Here is a 20,925-nt window from a genome sequence, read left to right on the forward strand (position 1 = left end):
ACTCAAAAAGGACTTTATAATCACAAATAAACTGTTACCTGTCCCAGATTTCCTCTTCCTCTTTTTCAGGATGAGGAATGTTCCAGAACACAGAACCAGAACCAGCAGAACCGAACCCAGACCACCAGCGACAGAAGACCGACCTGAACACAACATTAAACACAAAGCAACACAGTACTGATTCTGATTATACTGTTGAATAAATAATAATGATCTTACAATTTACATAAATGACTTTGATTATTGAAATATTCAACATGCTAAAATATTGGAAGTGTTGCTGTTAAATTGTGTAGCCGAAGGGAAACCGCGATAGTGAACCTCAGTCCTCTGAAAACTGTTGCAAACCAGATTAACCTTGAAATCTGATGTGTGCATCACTTTGATCAGATTCAGCATGAGCTAAAATGTGTCTCAACAAATGTTCAAAAGAATTGCTTTTCTCCAAAATATACCAAATAATAAAACTGGTACTGGGACTGTTGCATCGTGGGTAGTGTAGTTTGTGCACTCACTAGTGTTTGGCTGATTGAGTTGAACTGCAGTACTTCCTGTTATTGTTCTTGTCGTTTCACTTTCTGTTTGAGGTGTCACTGACAGAGAGAGAGAGAGAAAAAGTGAAATGTGAATTAATAATGATACTTTGTATAAATGTGTCTGTCAGATGCATGAATGCAGATGTTAAGATATCATGGAAAAACCCATGTAATGTAATTCTGTGTTCATATCCAAATAATTTAATTATGAAATGATTTTATTTTGAGCCGTTTACAGTCAGATAAGAATCTGAACTGTAGATCCACTGGCTGTAATAAAATTACATTTCAAGCATTCAGTTATTTGACATCTGAATCTATACAGCAGGTGTTGAGGCCACATGACATATTGGTTTATGTTTTACAGAAGATGAAGTGTTGATGAAATTTAGAGTTTGAGCAAGTTTGAGACATGAGCTGTCTGGTCAGAACTTGTTGAAAACATATCATTATGTTAATATGACCACTATCAGGAATGCAGCATTAAAGATGTGTTCAGTCAGAAGCTTTGATGCTCTGTGTTCAAGAGAATCAGATTAACTATTAATGATTTGATTGAAATTACGTCTTTTACAAAAATACATGTGTGTAAAGGTGTCTGAAGGTGAAGTGTGTGTGTGAGTGACTTAAATTATTTATGTAAAGATAGTGACTACACATTAGAAAAAGGGTTTTTTTTTGTTTGTTTTTTATTTTACAAAAATGCAAGAGTTTAAAGGGGCGGTATACTTCAAACGAAGTTCGTATTCGTTCTTCGTTTGGGGGCAAAAATAAGTTTGAAAAGGCTTTCCGACGACTCTCGCGCGTATCCCCTAAACACAACAACCATGAAATGAGGAAGTGTAGTCAATCTAGGTGTGAGACGGGCACCAATGGTCAGAATATTATAGACAAAATAATAATGATTAGCAGCAGTTCAGAGTCAAGTATCATGTCTCAAGTCACAACAGCAGCAGCAGTATGGTGTTACATTTATTTGAAACACATGTATTTGGTACTTGCTACCTTATATCTTTACTCTTCCTTTCATTCTTTTCATAGCTTTGGAAAACTTGTCTCGGATGTTTCTCTACGTCACATTTTGCATAACTCCGGGTCGTCGACAACAAGCTTCGTTGTATTTTCTTTCTAGGAATTAATGCTTTCTCTGAATCTTTAAAGTCTCTCCACGAGCCATCGTACAGGTGCAGATATATCTGTGCCAGAACAGCTATTCAACACATTGTACTTATTTTGCAAGTGATAGATGTTGTTCTCTTCCCTGACATCCGTTGAATGAGTTTTTTTTTTTTTTTGAATGAGAAAAAAAAAATTGCACCTCAAAAGAAGGTGGAGTTTCAGAACACACCAACTGACTGCGTAACCGCCACAGACCAATAGAAACTCAAAGGTGTTTAGGAGCCAAATGAACTCCCCCAGAAAGTTTGAAAACAAAAACAAAACAAATTTAGCTTCAGCCTGATGTTGTTCGAAATTACATCATATCAGTTCGTTCTTCGATTTCGTTTGAAGTATAACAGTGCCTTAAAGATGCCTGAGGTGTGTGTGTGTGTCTGTTGTGTATGTGTGTGTGTGTGTGTGTGTGTGTGTGTGTGTGTGTGTGTGTGTGTGTGTGTGTGTGTGTGTGTGTTCAGTACCTGTGCTGCTGTGGTCAGTGCTGGTGTGTGTGTGTGTGTGTGTGTGTGCGTGTGTGTGTGTGTGTGTGTGTGTGTGTGTCCAGTATCTGTGCTGCTGTGGTCAGTGCTGGTGTGGTGTGTACGAGTGAAGGGTGCTGGTTGAGATCTGGACAGGTTTTGTTTTCTGTGGTGCTGAGAAACAAGATCACATCATTAAAATCAAACAAACACATTAATAAACAACCATTAACTACAGCGTGAAGCATAAACTAGTGGATGAAAAAGACTGTTGCTGTGTGTTGAACATTAGGCACCTCTGATCACCTTCAGATGTTTTTATATTCTGTTCCCCACACACATCCACACATCTACACTCCACAACATCTCACACACACATTTCTCATATTCACACTGTAAATAATCTCTTCTTCTGATGATCGTCCAACAGAGAGAATCTGCCTTCAGACACTGATGACTCTCTTCTCTTCAGTCATTTTTAGTATAAGATTATTATCTCTGAAAGGTCCTTTATAGAAGTATTTGTAGGAGTTTTTCATATCCTTCAGCATAAGGACAAATCAGAAACACTTGTCCTCCCTCTGTTTCCTCTCACTATAATACACACACACACTGAACTGATCACATGCACACACACACACACACACACACACACACACACACACACACACAGCACACACACACACACACACACATCAGCTTTACCCACATACACTGCCAAAATAAGCCTTATTTTTAGACAAAACTTTTTATTTAACAATAAAATGTAAAAGAAAAAAAATTATAATAATAATTTTGAGCACTTACCCGTCAGTAGAAACCCAGAAATCATCAATGTGAACTTCATTTCTTCATCAGTTGAATTCAGAAAATTCAACATTCAAGTTCCTCAAATGACGTTCTTGAACTCAGATCTCCAGTAATACTGTGAATACTGCTCTCTTCTCTCAGTGTAGAGTACAGTTATATGTCTGTTGCTGATCTGACGTGATGAGAGCATCAAACACTAGCGCTGACGGACAGTATGTTAGTGTCTTCATGTGATGTTGAGGGTGTTATGTGTGAAAAATGACCAGGAAATTAACTGTGAACTCACAAACCACAACCTGTTTCCTCTGTTTCTGTTCTGCCTCTGCCTTCAAGTGTTTTTCTGTTTCCCTTTTGCTCTTTTCTGGCTACAAACACATACAGCAAAAAATAAATAAATAAATAAATAAATTAAGTATTATATATATTATTTGCAGAGGTGTAAAAAAGTACCTAAAAAAAACTATACTTGAGTAAAAGTACAGATACATACATACATACATACATGTGTGAGTGTGTGTGTGTGTGTGTGTGTGTGTGTGTGTGTGTGTGTGTGTGTGTGTGTGTGTGTGTGTGTGTGTGTGTGTGTGTGTATCTATCTGTACTTGTCAAACTGACTACAAACACCTCAGGAGACAGGAAGTGACATAAAAGTCCAAGACAAGGCACAGCGAACATGTAACAAAAACAAGAAAGAACTGATTTGTGAAGGGAACAATCACATTTATTTATAAACCCAAATAAATCTCAACACCTCAAAATCTAAATCAAAACAAAACACAACACAACTCAACAACAACAAAAACAAAACAAAACAAAACAAAACAAAACAAAACAAAACAAAACAATATCCTTCAAAAAGGTCTCCTCAGTATAACGGATATATAACATAATGCTGAGTAAAATTAAAAAGTAAAGCGCTCTTGCACAGGAAGTGCTGGTTTCAGCTTCATCACTGGCTGCAGTCATGTCCTCATCTCATATTTAAAACACATCCAATTCACAACTACTCGCTAAGTAACTCCTAATCACATAAAGCAGTCTCACTGACATATTTGGGTGAGTAAGGCCAAAACACACAAGATCTAGGGCTTTCAGTGTCCTGTAGTATATCACATCTTTTGTAGCAGAAGTAAACTGCTGCAGGAAAAGCTAGGTGCCACGTAATGTGTAACTGCAACACTCATTTCTAATGTAGTGGAGTGAAGTAGTTACACACACAACACACACACACATATATATATATATATATATATATATATATATATAGATTCCTGAAAATATTCTGAAGAGTTCAAGTGCCTTTAAAATTTTCTATTCATTGCCATTAAAGTGAAATCACTGAACCTACACACAGGAGACTGATAAAAATGGTAATTTTAGAATATAAATTCAAACAGGACTTACAGGCTTTTGCATCTGAATTCTTCATTTATACATTTAAAATATGTATTTCAAAATATAAAAATTGGCCAGAAATATGTTTGCTAAAATATCTTTTAAAACATATTTACATAAATATATTTTCATAATATATATAATTATTGCAGAGCGATACTGCAATATATAAAACATATAAAACATATTAAACATCATTAAATCATTATAAATCTTCTTTCAATTTCTAGTAAGACATCTACTTTTTTTTAAAAAAATGCAGGCTATTGAAATGTATTTTCTTGTCCCTAAAATACATTAAGGGATATATAATTGTGTGTGTGTGTGTGTGTGTGTGTGTGTGTGTGTGTGTATGCACATATATTGTCATATGAAAAATTACATTATAGAATGAAAAAAAAAAAAAAAAACATTGAACAAGTGTTTAGGTGGAGTAGCAGTGCTTGCTGGGGTTATTTTCTATGAACATTAATGAACCTCAAAAAGACCCGGACCCCGCCCTCCTTAGTTACTGTTGCTATGTCTGACAAGTCATGCTGCTCTCACACATCATGTTCTCATGCAGTGAAAAATACACCACCGAGCAAAGAAGAAACTGACAACACACCTCCAGACAAGACAGATTACTTCTGATATCAAGCAAAACTTTCACATTTTGTCTTTTTTTACAAAATTTAAGAAATTTAAACAATAAATACCCTTTTGTGGCTCTTTAATGTGTTGTGACAGATCAATGTACAAGCAGCACATGAACCTATCGTCTCTTCTGCTTCACTAGTTATAACACAAAATAAACATTAATGAACATCAGAAGGTATTTCATTTCAACCTATTAAACATGCAAACAAACACAATTTTTTAATCCTAAATTAAAATACAATCCACTCTCATTTCTTATTCATATGTCAGATTCTGCATTATTATTGGTCAAATCACCTGTCAATCAAGCTCTCTGTGAAGGGTCAATTGCAGAAATGCTGCTGTTTAAAGAAACGAAATAATCCAGAATATTGCTTGAACATTAAAGTCACACTTTCTCCTTCATATCAGTCCTGAGAGAAGAGCTGCATTGTGGGAAGTGTAGTCTGTGTGTTTAGCTGAAGCCTCACAGCTCTTCCTGAACTTCCTGTTTGGTAAGTAACTGCTGCAGACATCACATGTTTAACCGAAGCAAAAAGACCTGCTAGTTATATTTTGATAAAGATAATTGTTAGTATTAGCATCTCAGTGGCAGCTGCTTTTAGGAGCCTCCACTTTATGTTGCTTGCAAGGATTTATCAGAATATAAATCTACTTTTAAATCTCCATCAATGTAGAAAGATGCTCTTTGGCAGCAGATCGGTGCAGTTACAGCATCTACCAGCAGAACTGAACAGATCAAACTAACCACACAAACCTTGAGAAAGAAAACAACAAGAAAATGCTACATACACCACACATAAATAATAATAATATATTAATGCATGGACAGACATAGAACAATAAAATAAATATCAAAATACACTGAAATCCAGAGAAACATGTTTAATTTGTCCATTAAGCAGCAGATTGCAAGTAACTCATGAGACTCAACTTCAGAAATTAATACATTCAAATGATCCATAATTGTGCATGTCAGCTGTAAACATACAAGAACAATTATAACAATGATAAAAATCATGAAAAAGATTGAATAAAGCCAACAAAATGAACTCAATTATGACTGATTTTCAGTAAAATCATGAAAATTATGAGAAGGATGAAGATGATTTCCTTAGCATGCTTGTGATGGAGAGACTTTGAAAATATCTACCATCACAAGTTTCACTGGTAATGTTAGTGCAAATGTGTTGGTTTATTCGTTCTCTTTTTAATTGTATTTATGTATTTACTTAAACCTGTCTCTAAATCATGCGTATAACGAGAGTTGAAAGGAAAGATTTTTATTTATAAAATGGTATGTTCCAATTTGGGAAGAGCGGGAAAAAAGGTGTATTTAAGATGGCCGCCACTAGAAGTTGGGGGGTGAACAGATAGAGAGCTTGGACATGATTGTTGTGCTGTGAAGCAAGGGAAACTCCAGCCTCAATGTTGTAGAGGGGAGTTGGTACTGTTTTTAGTACTTGCAGTTCTAGTTTTAGACTGGTTTTATTACAATCTTTGTTTTAACCCTCTGGAGTCTAAGGGTATTTTTGGGGCCTGGAGAAGTTTTGTCATGCCCTGACATTTGTGCTTTTTTCAGTTTCTTATAAATATCTAAATGGCTAAAGTCTAATCTCACTGTAATCAGCACAAACTAGGCTATAATAAATATGTGAGCAGCATGTATGTACAGGATTGTGTTTTTGAGAAAAAAAAATGTTATGCGTGGTTAGTGAAAAACTAAAAATGTTAAATCACTTGAAAAAGGCAATAAAACACATACAGAAAATTGGTTCCCAGGAATTTTGAGAACTGGAGCTTGTAGCCTAGAAATTTTTTTTTTTTCTAAATGATGTGAAAATCATCTTGTTTACTCACTTACAGAAAACAATATATTGATTTGAATTTTCTAAGACACTTTTTGTTGGTAAAGTCAAATGCGAGTAGGCGTCAACTATCATGAATTCACACCTGAGAAGACAAAGGCCTGCATAATGAGCTGCATAATGAGCCATTCAGTCAGCTGTGTCACTGAGAGGGATGAGTTACAAGAAAGAATGTGAGGACAAAATAAATCTATATAATTTTATGTTTGTAGTTTATTTAGAATATATTTAATTATCCCACAACATAACTTAATATTCACTTGTGAGTGCAGTTAAACAGTTTATTAGGAACAATCAAAGCTGACTTTCAAACTGAATTTTTTGCTATCATTACTCCAGTCACACAATCCCTTCAGAAATCCTTTTAACAATCTTATTTTCTACAAAAAAAACATTTATTTTATTATTATTATCATTATTATTATTATTATTATTATTATTATTATTATTAAATGTTATTATTATGTTGAAAAGAGCTGAGAATATTTTTTTTTAGGTTTTTAGGGGGGATAAATTGAAAGAACAGCAATGATTGTTACATTTGTTACAGTTACATTTATTGTTACATTTATATTATTTACATCAACTTTTGAATGGTATAGTAGTGTATATTGTTATTGAAACTTCATAATATTTCACTTGATTATACATTTAGTCAGGAATTATAGTTTGGAAAGTAACTTTGGAAAAAAGTCTAACTAGTAAAATGTTTACACGTTATGTGAAATCTAGTACAAGTATATAAAAATAAATAAAAAGAGACTTACTCATGTTTATGATCTCTGCTGAATAAAGTGCTTCATTCTTTTTTTTCTGAGGAAATCCAAATCTCAAATCCTCAACCACATCACATCTTTTTGGGGTGAATTTATGTCTTATTCCTCTCATCGCGAAGCAAACAGTAAAATAATAAAAACTTAAAGAACAATCTCGCTGCGTTGTCTTCTGTTGTGTGGGCGTATTCAAAAGCCGCGCGCTTCAGTGAAACATTTGAATCTCAAAAGCGCGCTCGGCGCGGGGGCGTGGTCGCATTATAAGATAATGAAGGGGAGACGTGAAAAACGGACATCGCGTGGTTTTCATATGGAATACTTTATCACAGAATATTTGTTTTCAGCAGCACTTGTTTAGTTCTAAAAGTAGACATGTCAGGCTTTCTATAGATATCTCTCTAATGTCTCTTCGTTGAGTATTCACTGAGTTACAGTTCATTTTAATGACGCATTTGTATCTGAAGATCAGCGCAGACAAAGGCTGCAGACAGCACTCCTTGTTTCTTTATTTTATAAGTGCACAAAGTTTTGTTGTTATTATGTCTGTATACAAAAAAAGTAGACCCTTTACAGATTCGATTGATGTATTGCACTTATCTGTACGATCAAAAAACTGAAAGTGTAATTTAAGTTCTTTTCGGGGTTATCAGGAGAAAATACCCCAAAACGCGTATACGCGTTAATCGACTCCAGAGGGTTAAGCTCTTATACCTATTTATTTGCATATTTTGCACACCTGCTTAAATAAATAACCCTTTGGACCCCAGCTTCACTAGTGATCCTCCTTGTGACTGCTTGGGTCGTTATCACACATGGTGGCAGCGGTGGGATCCAGGCCCAGGAGGACACACCGGTACTTCTGACTGAGCTGATGAGGGTGCACACTGATCGGCGCGGTGCGGACGAGTAACGGAAGTGGCGAGAATTTGGGCGTGTCCAAGGATGCGGAGAGGTGGAACGTTACTTGCAACCCCATGGAGAGCAAGCGAACTGGTGGAAATGCTCGTGTTTTGCCAATGATGGGAAAGCGAGGTTTGAGTCTATTGTCAATGGTGAATTTGTTGCCTCTGGGAAGTTGAAGGACCCAGGTTTTCAACCCCTTAAGTGTCTACAGGACGGCAGAACCCAGGGACATTCACTGGCAAGGATCGTCATTAGAGAGGACGACGTGTATGCCAGGGAGGACTCGACCATGGAAGGGGCGATGAGAGGCCTAGTTGAATGGTCGAGATCTATGGGCAGTGTTGTGAGTGCCCACGGATTCTGGGTATGAGTGGCTGGACTGAGTAGCTATGTTCTGACACTTTACAGTGTCAGGGAGAAGGGGTGGGGTGTGTGATGGAGAGACTTTGAAAATATCTACCATCACAAGTTTCACTGGTAATGTTAGTGCAAATGTGTTGGTTTATTCGTTCGTCTCTTTTTTAATTGTATTTATGTATTTACTTAAACCTGTCTCTAAATCATGCGTATAATGAGAGTTGAAAGGAAAGATTTTTATTTATAAAATGGTATGTTCCAATTTGGGAAGAGCGGGAAAAAAGGTGTATTTAAGATGGCCGCCACTAGAAGTTGGGGGTGAACAGATAGAGAGCTTGGACATGATTGTTGTGCTGTGAAGCAAGGGAAACTCCAGCCTCAATGTTGTAGAGGGGAGTTGGTACTGTTTTTAGTACTTGCAGTTCTAGTTTTAGACTGGTTTTATTACAATCTTTGTTTTAAGCTCTTGTACCTATTTATTTGCATATTTTGCACACCTGCTTAAATAAATAACCCTTTGGACCCCAGCTTCACTAGTGATCCTCCTTGTGACTGCTTGGGTTGTTATCACAATGCTCATAAATACCAAACTCTACATATTTAGTATCATATGATATATGATGTTATATTATATTAGTTAAATTGAACTCAGGGGCGGACTGGCCATCGGGAGCACCGGGACATTTCCCGGTGGCCTGATGGTCATTCTGGCCTGCCGGCTGCCGCTGTGCAGTCGATCAGGCTGACGTGCAATAGGCTGGGATGCAACTGCGAATTAATTGACGGATTTATGAATCTACGAATCAGGCGATCGTGGAGTGAAAATGACACCACCACATGACCCAACATCAGCGAAGCACTGCCTAATTGGCTATATCCAGAGAAAACCGTGCAAAAAACGGAGCGTAAAAGCAAAGGAGGAGCAGAGCGGGAACGTATAAAAAAGAGAAAAGCCCTGGCCACAGACGCATTTTGGTTTGATGCAAAATCCCAGCCATGTTCACCAGTAAGGGAGCAGGTCGATCAGCATTACATTTACATTATATTTACTATGGGTGGGACGGTTCACTGAAAAAATCGAACTGTTCGGTTCTGCACACACGGTTCGGCACGCGCTGGAAACACTGTTCAACTTAAATCTGACAAAGCATTCTGTAATATGGTTTACTATAAATAACACGTAAAACAAACAGGGTTCAGTTAATATATGTTTCTGTTGATGGATGAACATTCTGGCTTCCCAGACATTACAACAACAGCCATGAAAAAAAAAAAAAAAAAACCCGAATGGCCAAACCATTCACTCTTGTTCATACGAATACGAACACGGATCAGTGCATTCTTTTAAAGTGACAGTCTTTATATTAATCGAACAGCAACAACAAAGAAATCATCTCACTGCTCTTGATTGAAAAGCTTTTGTAACTTTAATAAAGATTTATCTTTAATCTGTCCAAAATCCAATGCTGTTTTACATTTGATTACTTTATTCAATTTATGTACCTAAAAACCATGCTATACCTACCTAAAAAACCCTGAAAGTCAGTTTGTTTTATTTGTAGCTTTACTCTATTGTATTTATTTGTGCTGTTGCTTGTAGTTAGAATATTCTTAATAATATGATAAAATATATATTTTTTTGAAAGTATCGTTTTCCCATAAACATAGCACATACTGTGAAACAAACCTAACCGTGAAAAAGTTGAACTGTTCCACCCCTTATATTTCCGTAATCATTTGGCAGACGGACTCTTTCATCCAAAGAGACTTACAATAGATACAAACTATTCTAAAAAAAAAAAAATACAAATATATATAATGATAGAAGTTTTAAAAGAGCATCTTTATGACAAACTAGCACACTGTTTTACATATGGGGACACAGTATTTTTTTTAGTGCCAAATTTGACCAGAAATTTTGATTTTCCATTTCTAGCCTACAATATGTAGTCTATTCTACAATGTTTATTTATTTATTTTGAAGGTGACGAAGGAAGCAACAGTAGCACTAGTGCTCCAAGTGCTCCTGCTGTTAAACAAAAGGGGGTGGACTATAAGCAAAACTAAACATGCTGGCTATACTATTAGAACAATATGTGCTTTTTTGATTTATAAGATCATCAGTAGTAGGACTGTGATCATGGGGACATACAATTGATGGCTGCATAATTAATATAGATTATTGAAAGTGCTTATTTCATATAGCAGAGAAACTAGATGTGCAGAGTGAGAGAGAGAGGGATTCAGGGAAAGATGATATAGATGGTGGATTCCTAGTGAGCTTTTGAGGGTTTATTTATTTACTCATTCAAATTATGTATGGTAGTCTACCTGTTACATCAACTAACAGGGTTAGCCTACAAGTTTAGCAGTCTGGTGGACACATGAATTGGGTGGTGGTGACTGCACCAACAGAGGTGGCCTGGGGTGGAGTCAAATTCCCGGCCTGATTAAATGACACAATAATCCACTGAAAGCATGTGATAATACTCACAGTCCCTTCAACATCATTTGGATGTCCCAAGGTAAAAAAAAAATCTGATCTGTTCAGAATTGTTGCTCCTACTTGTGCCAAAAATTGTTGTCGTGATTCCTTTTCATTTAAAGCATTTTTTATCTAGAAAAACGAAGTGTAAGTATGATTATACACTTTGCATAAAAATGCAAAAAATTCAACATACCATCTTTATTTGGTCACTGCTTTGTGGATGCATCCAGCATGCCCTGTTTGGCTGCACATTTCGTAGGGCTGTCATGTCAATCACTGAACCTTGGCTGGGGTCTGAAAAGAGACAAAATATTATGATCCAACTGTGTTAAGGTGTGTCTTTCACTATCATTTAGGGACTGTGGAGGTGTACCTTCACATAAAGTACGGGACAAAGTGATTTTTACAATACATGAAAAAATGAATGGTCATTGTAAGTTTATAAAAAAAAAAAAAAGTTACCAAGTACTATCAGACCATAAACCATTGAAGGTTAACTGATCACTTGGTGATACAATTTTTCTAAGGATGTCCTCCATGTTCTTATTCTGTGCTGTGTTATAATGGTAACATGGTACACACCTGGTGCACCTTGAAATTACTGGACAACTGCCCTTTTTAAAGACATTCATCTAGAACAATGCAATAACAAATAAGTATTCATTAGCCGAGCAAATCAGGTTAATTTTACATTAGCCCTGCAGTCTATCCATATAGTACTGAAGTATAAGATTAAAATAGAACCGCTGTGAGCATTATGCAAGTCATGTCAGCTAAACACGTTTACAATGCTTCAGATACATAACACTTCACAAGACTATATGTTGAAACAACAAAACATTAAATGAAAAAGATTAAGAAAGATTAATTACCTACCGATAAACAATCACTGTTAATTAATCCGCCGTTTTCTGTAGACTCTTCTCGGAAGACCAAAGCACGTGCGATCGTTTACTGTCTCTACTGCGCATGCGTCTATGACGTCACCAAAACACAACACCCCGCATCCACGAAACAACGTCCAGTACGTATTGGATCCCATCAAGACACTTAATATTCATACATTCTTCATTACAGCAAAGCTCTCCCAACTCCATTTCCCATAATCCCGTGCTAAGGGCTAATCACCACCAGGTGTTCCCCATTACCACTCCCCTATATATACTGTGTTTGGACTCTCAATAAGTTCAAAGTCTTGTTTACGGTAGTTCTGTCTGGCATTTCCGAGCGGTTTCCCTGTGTTTGTGCCTTCCGTGTTTGATCTTGGATTGTGTATACCGACTGATTCTCTGCTGCCTGCCCCTGACCTCTGCCTGGGTATTGTTACCTGATTTCTGGATATCCCTTGACACACGTGACGCTGTTTCCTGATCTCTGCCTGTTTTGACCCACTCTCTTAATAAAATACTGCAAATGGATCCGAACGTCTCTGACTCTGCGTTACAATAGTGTTGTAGGAATATTGTCCCACTGATAAATACAGTGCAAATGATTCTGTCTCCTTGGATAAAAGTTAAGTGGAAATAAAAATAAAAAATAGACTGAACAGTTCCATGATAATATGTCTGTAACATTTACCACTCTCGTCAAAAGGCACTAGGTATGCGTTTGTGACATTAATAAATAATTGTGAAAATTAATAAAGTTAAATTTATGAAATAAATTAGTAATATTAGTTTTATTACATATTAAATTGGTTGATGATAAGTGAAAATTATTTATGTGGTAATATATATATATATATATGTTCTACCTTCTCTCTTTTCTATCTCATTCTTTTAATGTGAACTGAGTTGGCTACACATGCTTACATTCATAAATGTAAACGTTATTTCTAATTTATTTAATAAATTTAACTTTTTTAATTTTCACAATTATTTATTAATTAATGTCACAAACACATACGATTCATGTATCCAGCAACATCTGATTCAAATATTATGCTAATTAACAGTGAGTGGTGGTTTCAGACATTATAGTACTGACTCTTATTCTGCCTGAAAGAATGAAAAGACCGAGCTGAAGGCGGAGCGATTCGACCAATCAGATGAGAGGAGTGTTTCAGCGCCGCCCACAGGTGCGAATGAAATATTGAAGACATAAACCGATTTGTAAACCTCAAACGAAAAAATGAGAAATCGAGCCAAACTCTCATTTTCGGTTTGTTAAACTAAAACGGAAAAACTTTTCTTATATTGCATTCTAAATAGGAAATGAAATGATCAAATCGTACACGGTCCATGTATCTTTTGGTCATTTGATTGTCTACTTATAAAATAAATAAAGAGAAATGAGAAACGGTTAGATTTTCGTTTGAAAATTTAGCTGGATTTTTCGTATTTTTGTTTATGGGTAAAAAAAATGAGATTATGCTTTAATCACCGATTCACGGCGCTGAACCGCCCCTTTCATCCCTTCTGTACTGCACCGATTCGCGGCAAGCGGCAACCGCAAGCTCAGCAGTTCATTTTTCACCAGGAGAGAAGCGGCAGACGAGCCGAGTTTATTAATCCTGCGGATTCTTTGCTCATGGAATAAAAAAAAAAATATAATAATAATAAAATAAAATATGATATTTTCACGGCTGCTGCATGTTACTGACAAAACAGACTTGACAACTTTATTCATGACCAATAAAATGCCATCTGAATTTTACTTTAGCCTGTGATCTAATTAGTCTACTTTATTTTTTTTTTTTTTTAATTATAGGCTATAGCCTACTTAGAAATGTGAACTGAATTCACGAATTCCATAGATGACCATAATAGAGTGATGGAGTGACCACATTACAGATAATGAGTTCAGACGGGAAACACTGCACCTCTCACTGGTTTCATAATTGCATAGGCCTAAACATAAAATTATTATTATTTTTTTTCTATTTAAATTGCTTATTTTAAAAGTAGACATGTCCAGCTTTTATAGACATGGTTCGTCTGTGATGCATGAGCCTGGTTCATTTCTGACATTTCAGAAAGACGTTCAGGTAGACCGAGATAGCAGAAAGCTCATCCTGTTGAGTGCGAATGAAATATTGATATATATATTTATATAATATATTTTCATGTTACTGAGGGTGTCTTACGACCAAAACTGATGGAGCTGAAGCCCTTTCCTCTGTTATCGGGATGGGTCGGATCGGGATCCGCCGACCGGAAAAGTGCAGCAGACAATACTTGCCACAAGATATAGATCCACATTCTCTTGCTTTTTTGTAATAGCAAATAAAAACATGTTACCTGTGAGGTTTTTAATATCTCAAAATAAAGACTTATGTCGAAATAACGAAATTATATATTTCTGAAAAATATAAAAGACAGGTTGGCATTGCAATCTTAACATTAGAAAACACAACACAGCAGAACATGCGAATGTAGCAACGCAGCGCCACGCAACAGAAATAGTGTAGAGACGACTATGCCACCCTGGGGCTTGCACCCAGGGAAATACCACGCACCCTCAGGTGCTACTCAAGGGAACAGGTTCAAGACTACTAATGAGAGCAAGAGACGGGTCTTACCCAGATAAAACATTTGTTTTACAGCCATTAACCCTAAAACATTCAAGAATGGTCTCGTCAGTTTACCAGTTAAATACCCACCGTTACAAAGAGACCGTAATAAAGCTTTACCTTTAACAGAAGGGACAACCCCCACAGCAAATCAGTGCGTACAAATCCAGAAGCAAGTGACAAACCAAAAAGAAACGAATACACTTCCTTTCTGTTAAGTTTCAGGAATATCACAGCTCATCAAACAATCACCTGTGAATATAAATGCACAGAACACTCAGGGGCAGGGGCGGATCTACCGGGTGGCATAGGGTGGCAAATGCCAGTTGGCAGCAACGAATTAAAAGTTATGGCCAATTTGAAAATTTACGAGCGTGAATCTCCAAAGTCCGACTGCAGTGAACGCAGCAGCACGAGAGGACGCCAGAGCGGCACGAGACTGGTTTGTTTGGAAAACTTTGAGTGCGCGCGAAGCGAGGGGAACCAGGAGGGCGCGAGGAGACACAGGAGGAAAGAGGTCAAAATGGATTATCTATCTATCAAGAAATGAAGCTAAAATGAAAGCACAGTACTAGCATAGTTGTAATGTTGACTTTGATATGATAAATATCAGGTTGAAGAACGTTATTTCGCTACCTAACGTGACAGTGGTGTAGTCTACTACGTGATACGTTATGTTACCCACTTTTAAAAAGCGTGAGGATACGTAACAACTTCGTTTTGTGTCAGAACTTTCACACTTTCATTCATAAATTCACCCCGTCTGTGTTTGCAAAGCGACAGGGATTGAATCGTGGAACTCAGTCACAAATGGAACTTGCTGTATAAAGCAGAACGTCACGGAATTCTGCCATTTTTGAATGAATAAATCAAAAGTAGCGCTGTACATTAAATCAAAACTCGATTTGACAACCTGTCAAAATAAAATTTCCGTATAACTTGAAGAAATTTAAACAGAAATATAGTACTATTGCACAGTAGAGTATGCTATACTTCAAGTAGGCCTAATAGCTAATAATAATAATAGTTTAATTAAAAAACACAGAACTCCGACTCCGTCTACAACCTACCAAAATAAAAGTTTGGTCTAACGCAGAGAAATTATGTAAGAAATTGCACAGTAAAATATACTTAAAAAAGATCTACTAAAACGTTATTTTAAAGGAATATCACACAAGTTTTCATAGATGATTTCATTTAAACTTGCCAAAACAATAACACCATATTTTTCAAAAACAATTTGTAAAAGTACATTTGTATTTGTGCCTATGTTTATTTATTTATTATTATTGTCAGATAATAAAACCTCTGCTTCAGGGACCATATTCATATAACATATAAGACTAAATGTAGCTCTTGACTGGTTGAGTTAGATGGTTAGATTCAAATTTTTGTGTTTATATCTGGTTTTTGCAACTGAGAACCTTTAATAAAACCAAAATTGTGAGAAACAAAGTTTAATGATGTGACAGTGTAAATGGTTTAAATCCTGCTGAATATAAAGCAGTGTTATTCTTTTTTTTATGTTTCTTATTTTGCATATACAGACACAGTCAAAAACAGTTTGCTTCCCCCTCTCACACATCTGCCATTCATAACCTGTGTCTTAACCTTAATGCCTTTCCTGTGATAATGCCCCTTACTTCCTATCACACTTCAATCTCCTATTAAGTGAGATCACATTGTATGGTCACTTATTCCTTATATGAACTGTTTCAAATGCAAGACATTGATTGCATGAGATTAAGTTTGTAAATTGCAGCCTGTGCCCTTCTGTAGTGTGTACATATACTATTTATGATCAAACTGTGATGACTGTGACTAAATTTCAGTATATATACGCCTGCCATATGTTGCCAGCCCTCAAAAATTCCTGCCCCCTTCTCGCCACCACCATCAATATTTTTCTAGATCCGCCCCTGCTCAAGGGAGCAGCAGTCCAGTACTGTGATGGCCCACTGTTAGCTGCATGCAAAGGACAATGAAACTGTAGGATCAGATGCTATACAGAACAGTCGTAAGAACAGCCGTAGATGAAACCAGTGTGAGAAACAGCCGTAGATACAGGCTTATGAAACAACAGCTAGCGCTCTCAGGCCACACCTAAAATACAAATAATAACACGAATAGACATCCACTTTAAACAATCTCCCCCCTTCCACAAGAAGCCACAAGAAAAGTGTGTCTTACCCCATTCTTAGACAACAGCAAGATTTATGCTACCTGTGCTCATCACTTCAGACATGCACTCGCACACACACACACACACACACACACACACACACACACACACACACACACACACACACACACAGCAGACACTCACCACAACCACACACACACCATGCCACACCACGCCACACCACACCACACACACACCATGCCACACCACACCACACACACACACACCAGACAGACACAGACACTCACCACACCATACCACAGATGCACACACACACCAGGGGAAAGCAACCGGACATTAACCCCTGGACCTTTACGGCCCACAAGACAGGGACACAGAGCAGAATGACTATGCCACACTTAGACTTGCTTCATAAGGCCACTAGGCCTCCACTAGAACGCAACACTATGATTGAGCCAGCAGGTGTGATCAACAAGATGCCACTCAATGCCAGCAGGCGTGTCTTCCCATTGGGAATATGCAAAAGTTAAAATGGAAACTGATTCTAATGAATCCACAAACCATGATAAAACTCATCCGGTCACACATACAAAATACTTAAGTACTAAAGTTTGGTTAAAACATTTGTTGATGTATCTTGCATGACAGCACTACAAAAACACAGAACTCTCACCCACCATGTTCTTTGAATATAAACACTGTTGTCATCTCAGTGCAAGTGATTATGGGATATGGTAGGGTGCGAAGTGTCCATCAAATGTAGGCTGCATCCGAAAACTTAGACAGGGGACTCGCTGCCGTATAAGGCAATGAATTTGCAGGCAACGTTTTGAACAAAGGCACCTCATGAAACTGATTTTGGACAGGCTTCTGAGGCAGAGTAATGGTTTAATGATCTACAGCAAAAATATAGAGAGCTTTGGTGATAACTAAGTGGATATTTCATTACTGCTCAGTTTTACTGAACTAATGGCTGCTGATGAATATTTGATTTGAATTTTGCTCGCTCGTGTTTGTTAAATGCGTAACGTTAATTATGTGAGTAGGTCTGCTGCTCATGTCTGAAAAGAATATATGAAAAAGGTCTACACAAATTTATTCCACGGCTCACCAAAATTACAAATAAAAAAAAAAAAAAAAAAAATATTAAGAGCTTATATTATTTAGTACATTTTTGAATTAATTGTAAAAACTAAAATGGGTTGTAAAAATGAAAGTTATTATTATTATTTTTTTAAATTGTGTTCATCATGGTGGGCCGCGGGTTGAGAGCCACTGCTCTAACCTCATCCAGCTTTACACACCTTCACTATGACACCGATCTAAACAGCACACTACTTACATGTCATTTCTATCAAAGTTCTGTAACTGGTCTCAGTTTAAGTTAACCTTCAATAGATTTGTTCATTTTTTCACCACAAGTTTGCAGCAGATTTCAGTCAAATGTGTCGTCATCTAGTTGTTGATCATTTCTTACATAATAAGAGTCACAGTTGTGTGTGGAGCTGTGTATTATCACACATCACCTGTAGAGGGCGTGATGAAGCTCAGCTCTCTGAACTGCTCGCTTAGGGTGAACAAAATACTCATTTACATTTTTATTGGACTTCTTGAACTGTGGATGTGTACTCTTTACAAAGAATCACACCATTTTCACATAATTTGTTTTTTATTATTTTCACAAGTTTGCATCATATTTTATTTTAAGTAACTTTTTTTGTTAGTAACATTATACAGTTTATAAAATAACTAATAAAAACTCAGAAAACTGTCAGGATATTCATTAAAGATATGTTGCTTGTACCACCATTTTTTTTTTTTTCACTTTGCGCATCAGTGCACATGTTCAGAAGTTTTGGGAGTCTTTTATTATTTATGTTTGATCACTGAATATATTAGGCTGTCGTTAGTTCGATGTTTTGTGGACGTGTCCACTGTTGAGTAGATCAGTTCTGTTCTGTTGTCTGTTGTTGGTTCAGGCGGCTTCATATTGGCATAATAATCACAGTCGTATCCGTCACCTGATTGGTCGATTGGGCTTGATGGGGGTTTGAATCAGGTTGCTGTTTGGTTACTGTAGCATAAACAGCAGAGTCTTGTGGGCGGGAGTTGAGGTGTGATGCATGGCGTCTGATTGGATGGAGATGCTGTGGTGATGACATCACTGTTTGGAATCTCCTCATACATAAGCTCAGGCTGAAAAACAACAAAAATGATTTACTAGTGCATATAGATAGTATTCACTGCTCATCAAAAAACAATAATGTAACATGTTTTTCTGATCTTCTACGGTTAAAGATCTGATCACCCACCTCCGTATTGTGCTGCACATTTTGCTGAAATAAAGCTGAAAGGTGCATGAAAAGAGAGAAAAGAATTAGTCAAACCTACTCAAAAAGAACTTTATAATCACAAATAAACTGTTACCTGTCCCAGATTTCCTCTTCTTCTCTTTTTCAGGATGAGGAACGTTCCAGAACACAGAACCAGCAGAACCGAACCCAGACCACCAGCGACAGAAGACCGACCTGAACACAACATTAAACACAAAGCAACACAGTACTGATTCTGATTATATTGGTGAATAAACATTAACAATCTTAAAATTGACAATGACTTTAATTATTGCAATATTCAACATTTGAAAACATTGGAAATTTGTTGCTGTTATATTGTGTAGCCGAAGGGAAACCGCGATAGACCCCTCAGTCCCTCTGAAAACACTCGGCTGATGTGAAACCAGATTAACCACACGAGATCTGATGTGTGCATCACTTTGATCAGGTTCAACATGAGGTAAAATTGATCACAAAAAAAAATTTTCAAACCAATTGCTTTTCTCCAAATATACCACATAATCAATCAGGGGACTATTGCATTGTGGGTATTGTAGTTTGTGTGCTCACTAGTGTTTAAAAAAAAAAAAAAAAAAAACCTTAAAAAAACTAAGTGACGTGACCCATGTTGCAAAGTATGGTCTGCATTTAACCCATTTCAAAGTGCACACACACATCATGTTGAACACACACAACCGTGAACACATACCCGGAGCAGTTTTTGACTTTTGGCTGATTGAGTTGAACTGCAGTACTTCCGGTCATTAAAATCTTGTTGTCTCTCTTTGCTGTTTTGAGGTGTCACCTGACAAGAGAGAGAGAAAAAGTGAAATATGAATGTGTTGCTCACAATTAATAATGATACTTTGTATAAATGTGTCTGTCAGATGCATGAATGCAGATGTTAAGACATCAAAAAAAAACATCTAATGTGATGCTGTGTTCATGTCCAAAAGATTTAATTATGAAATGATTTTATTTTGAGCCGTTCACAGTCTCATAAACTGAAGAACTGTAGATCCACTGGTTGTAATAAAATGACATTTTAAGCATTCAGTTATTTGACATCTGACTCAATATAGCAGATGTTGAGGGAACATGACATATTGGTTTATGTTATGTTTTGAACTGTCTGCTCAGAACTTAAACAAAAAAAATAAATTAATTGTGCCACAATCAATATAAAAAATGTGTTCAGAACAGACTAAATATAAAGCCTCTGTATTCAAGAGAATCAGACTAAATATTAATGATTTGATTGAAATTATGACTTAAATTATTTATCTAAACACAGTGACTACACATTAGCAATAGTTTTTACAAAAATGTGTGTGTGTGTGTGTGTGTGTGTGTGTGTGAGAGAGAGAGAGAGAGAGTGTGTGTGTTATTTTTTTTTTTTTTTTATTTTATTTTTTTTACCTTGTGTGTGTGTGCGTGTGTGTGTGTGTGACAGTGTGTGTGTGTGAGTGAGTGTGTGTCCCAGTGTGGTGTGTGTGTGTGTGGTGTGTGTGTGTGGTGTGTGTTTGTGTGTA

At 36.7% G+C, this 20,925-nt stretch overlaps 1 long non-coding RNA gene across 2 annotated transcripts; it reads right to left on the reverse strand.

Annotated features, from left to right (window-relative positions):
* Nucleotides 1-11,409: 11,409 nt before the first annotated feature.
* Nucleotides 11,410-12,360, reverse strand: LOC109059455. 2 transcript variants are annotated; one of them, XR_006153818.1, is made up of 3 exons: nt 12,280-12,360; nt 11,597-11,697; nt 11,410-11,532 (listed from the first exon to the last, which is right to left on the reverse strand). It is a non-coding gene; the product is annotated as an uncharacterized LOC109059455 (long non-coding RNA). The 2 variants fall into 2 exon arrangements; XR_006153819.1 differs by having other exon boundaries at nt 12,276-12,358.
* Nucleotides 12,361-20,925: the final 8,565 nt, after the last annotated feature.

Source organism: Cyprinus carpio, chromosome B1 (genome assembly GCF_018340385.1).
Source record: "Cyprinus carpio isolate SPL01 chromosome B1, ASM1834038v1, whole genome shotgun sequence".
NCBI classification, from domain to species: Eukaryota; Metazoa; Chordata; class Actinopteri; order Cypriniformes; family Cyprinidae; genus Cyprinus; species Cyprinus carpio.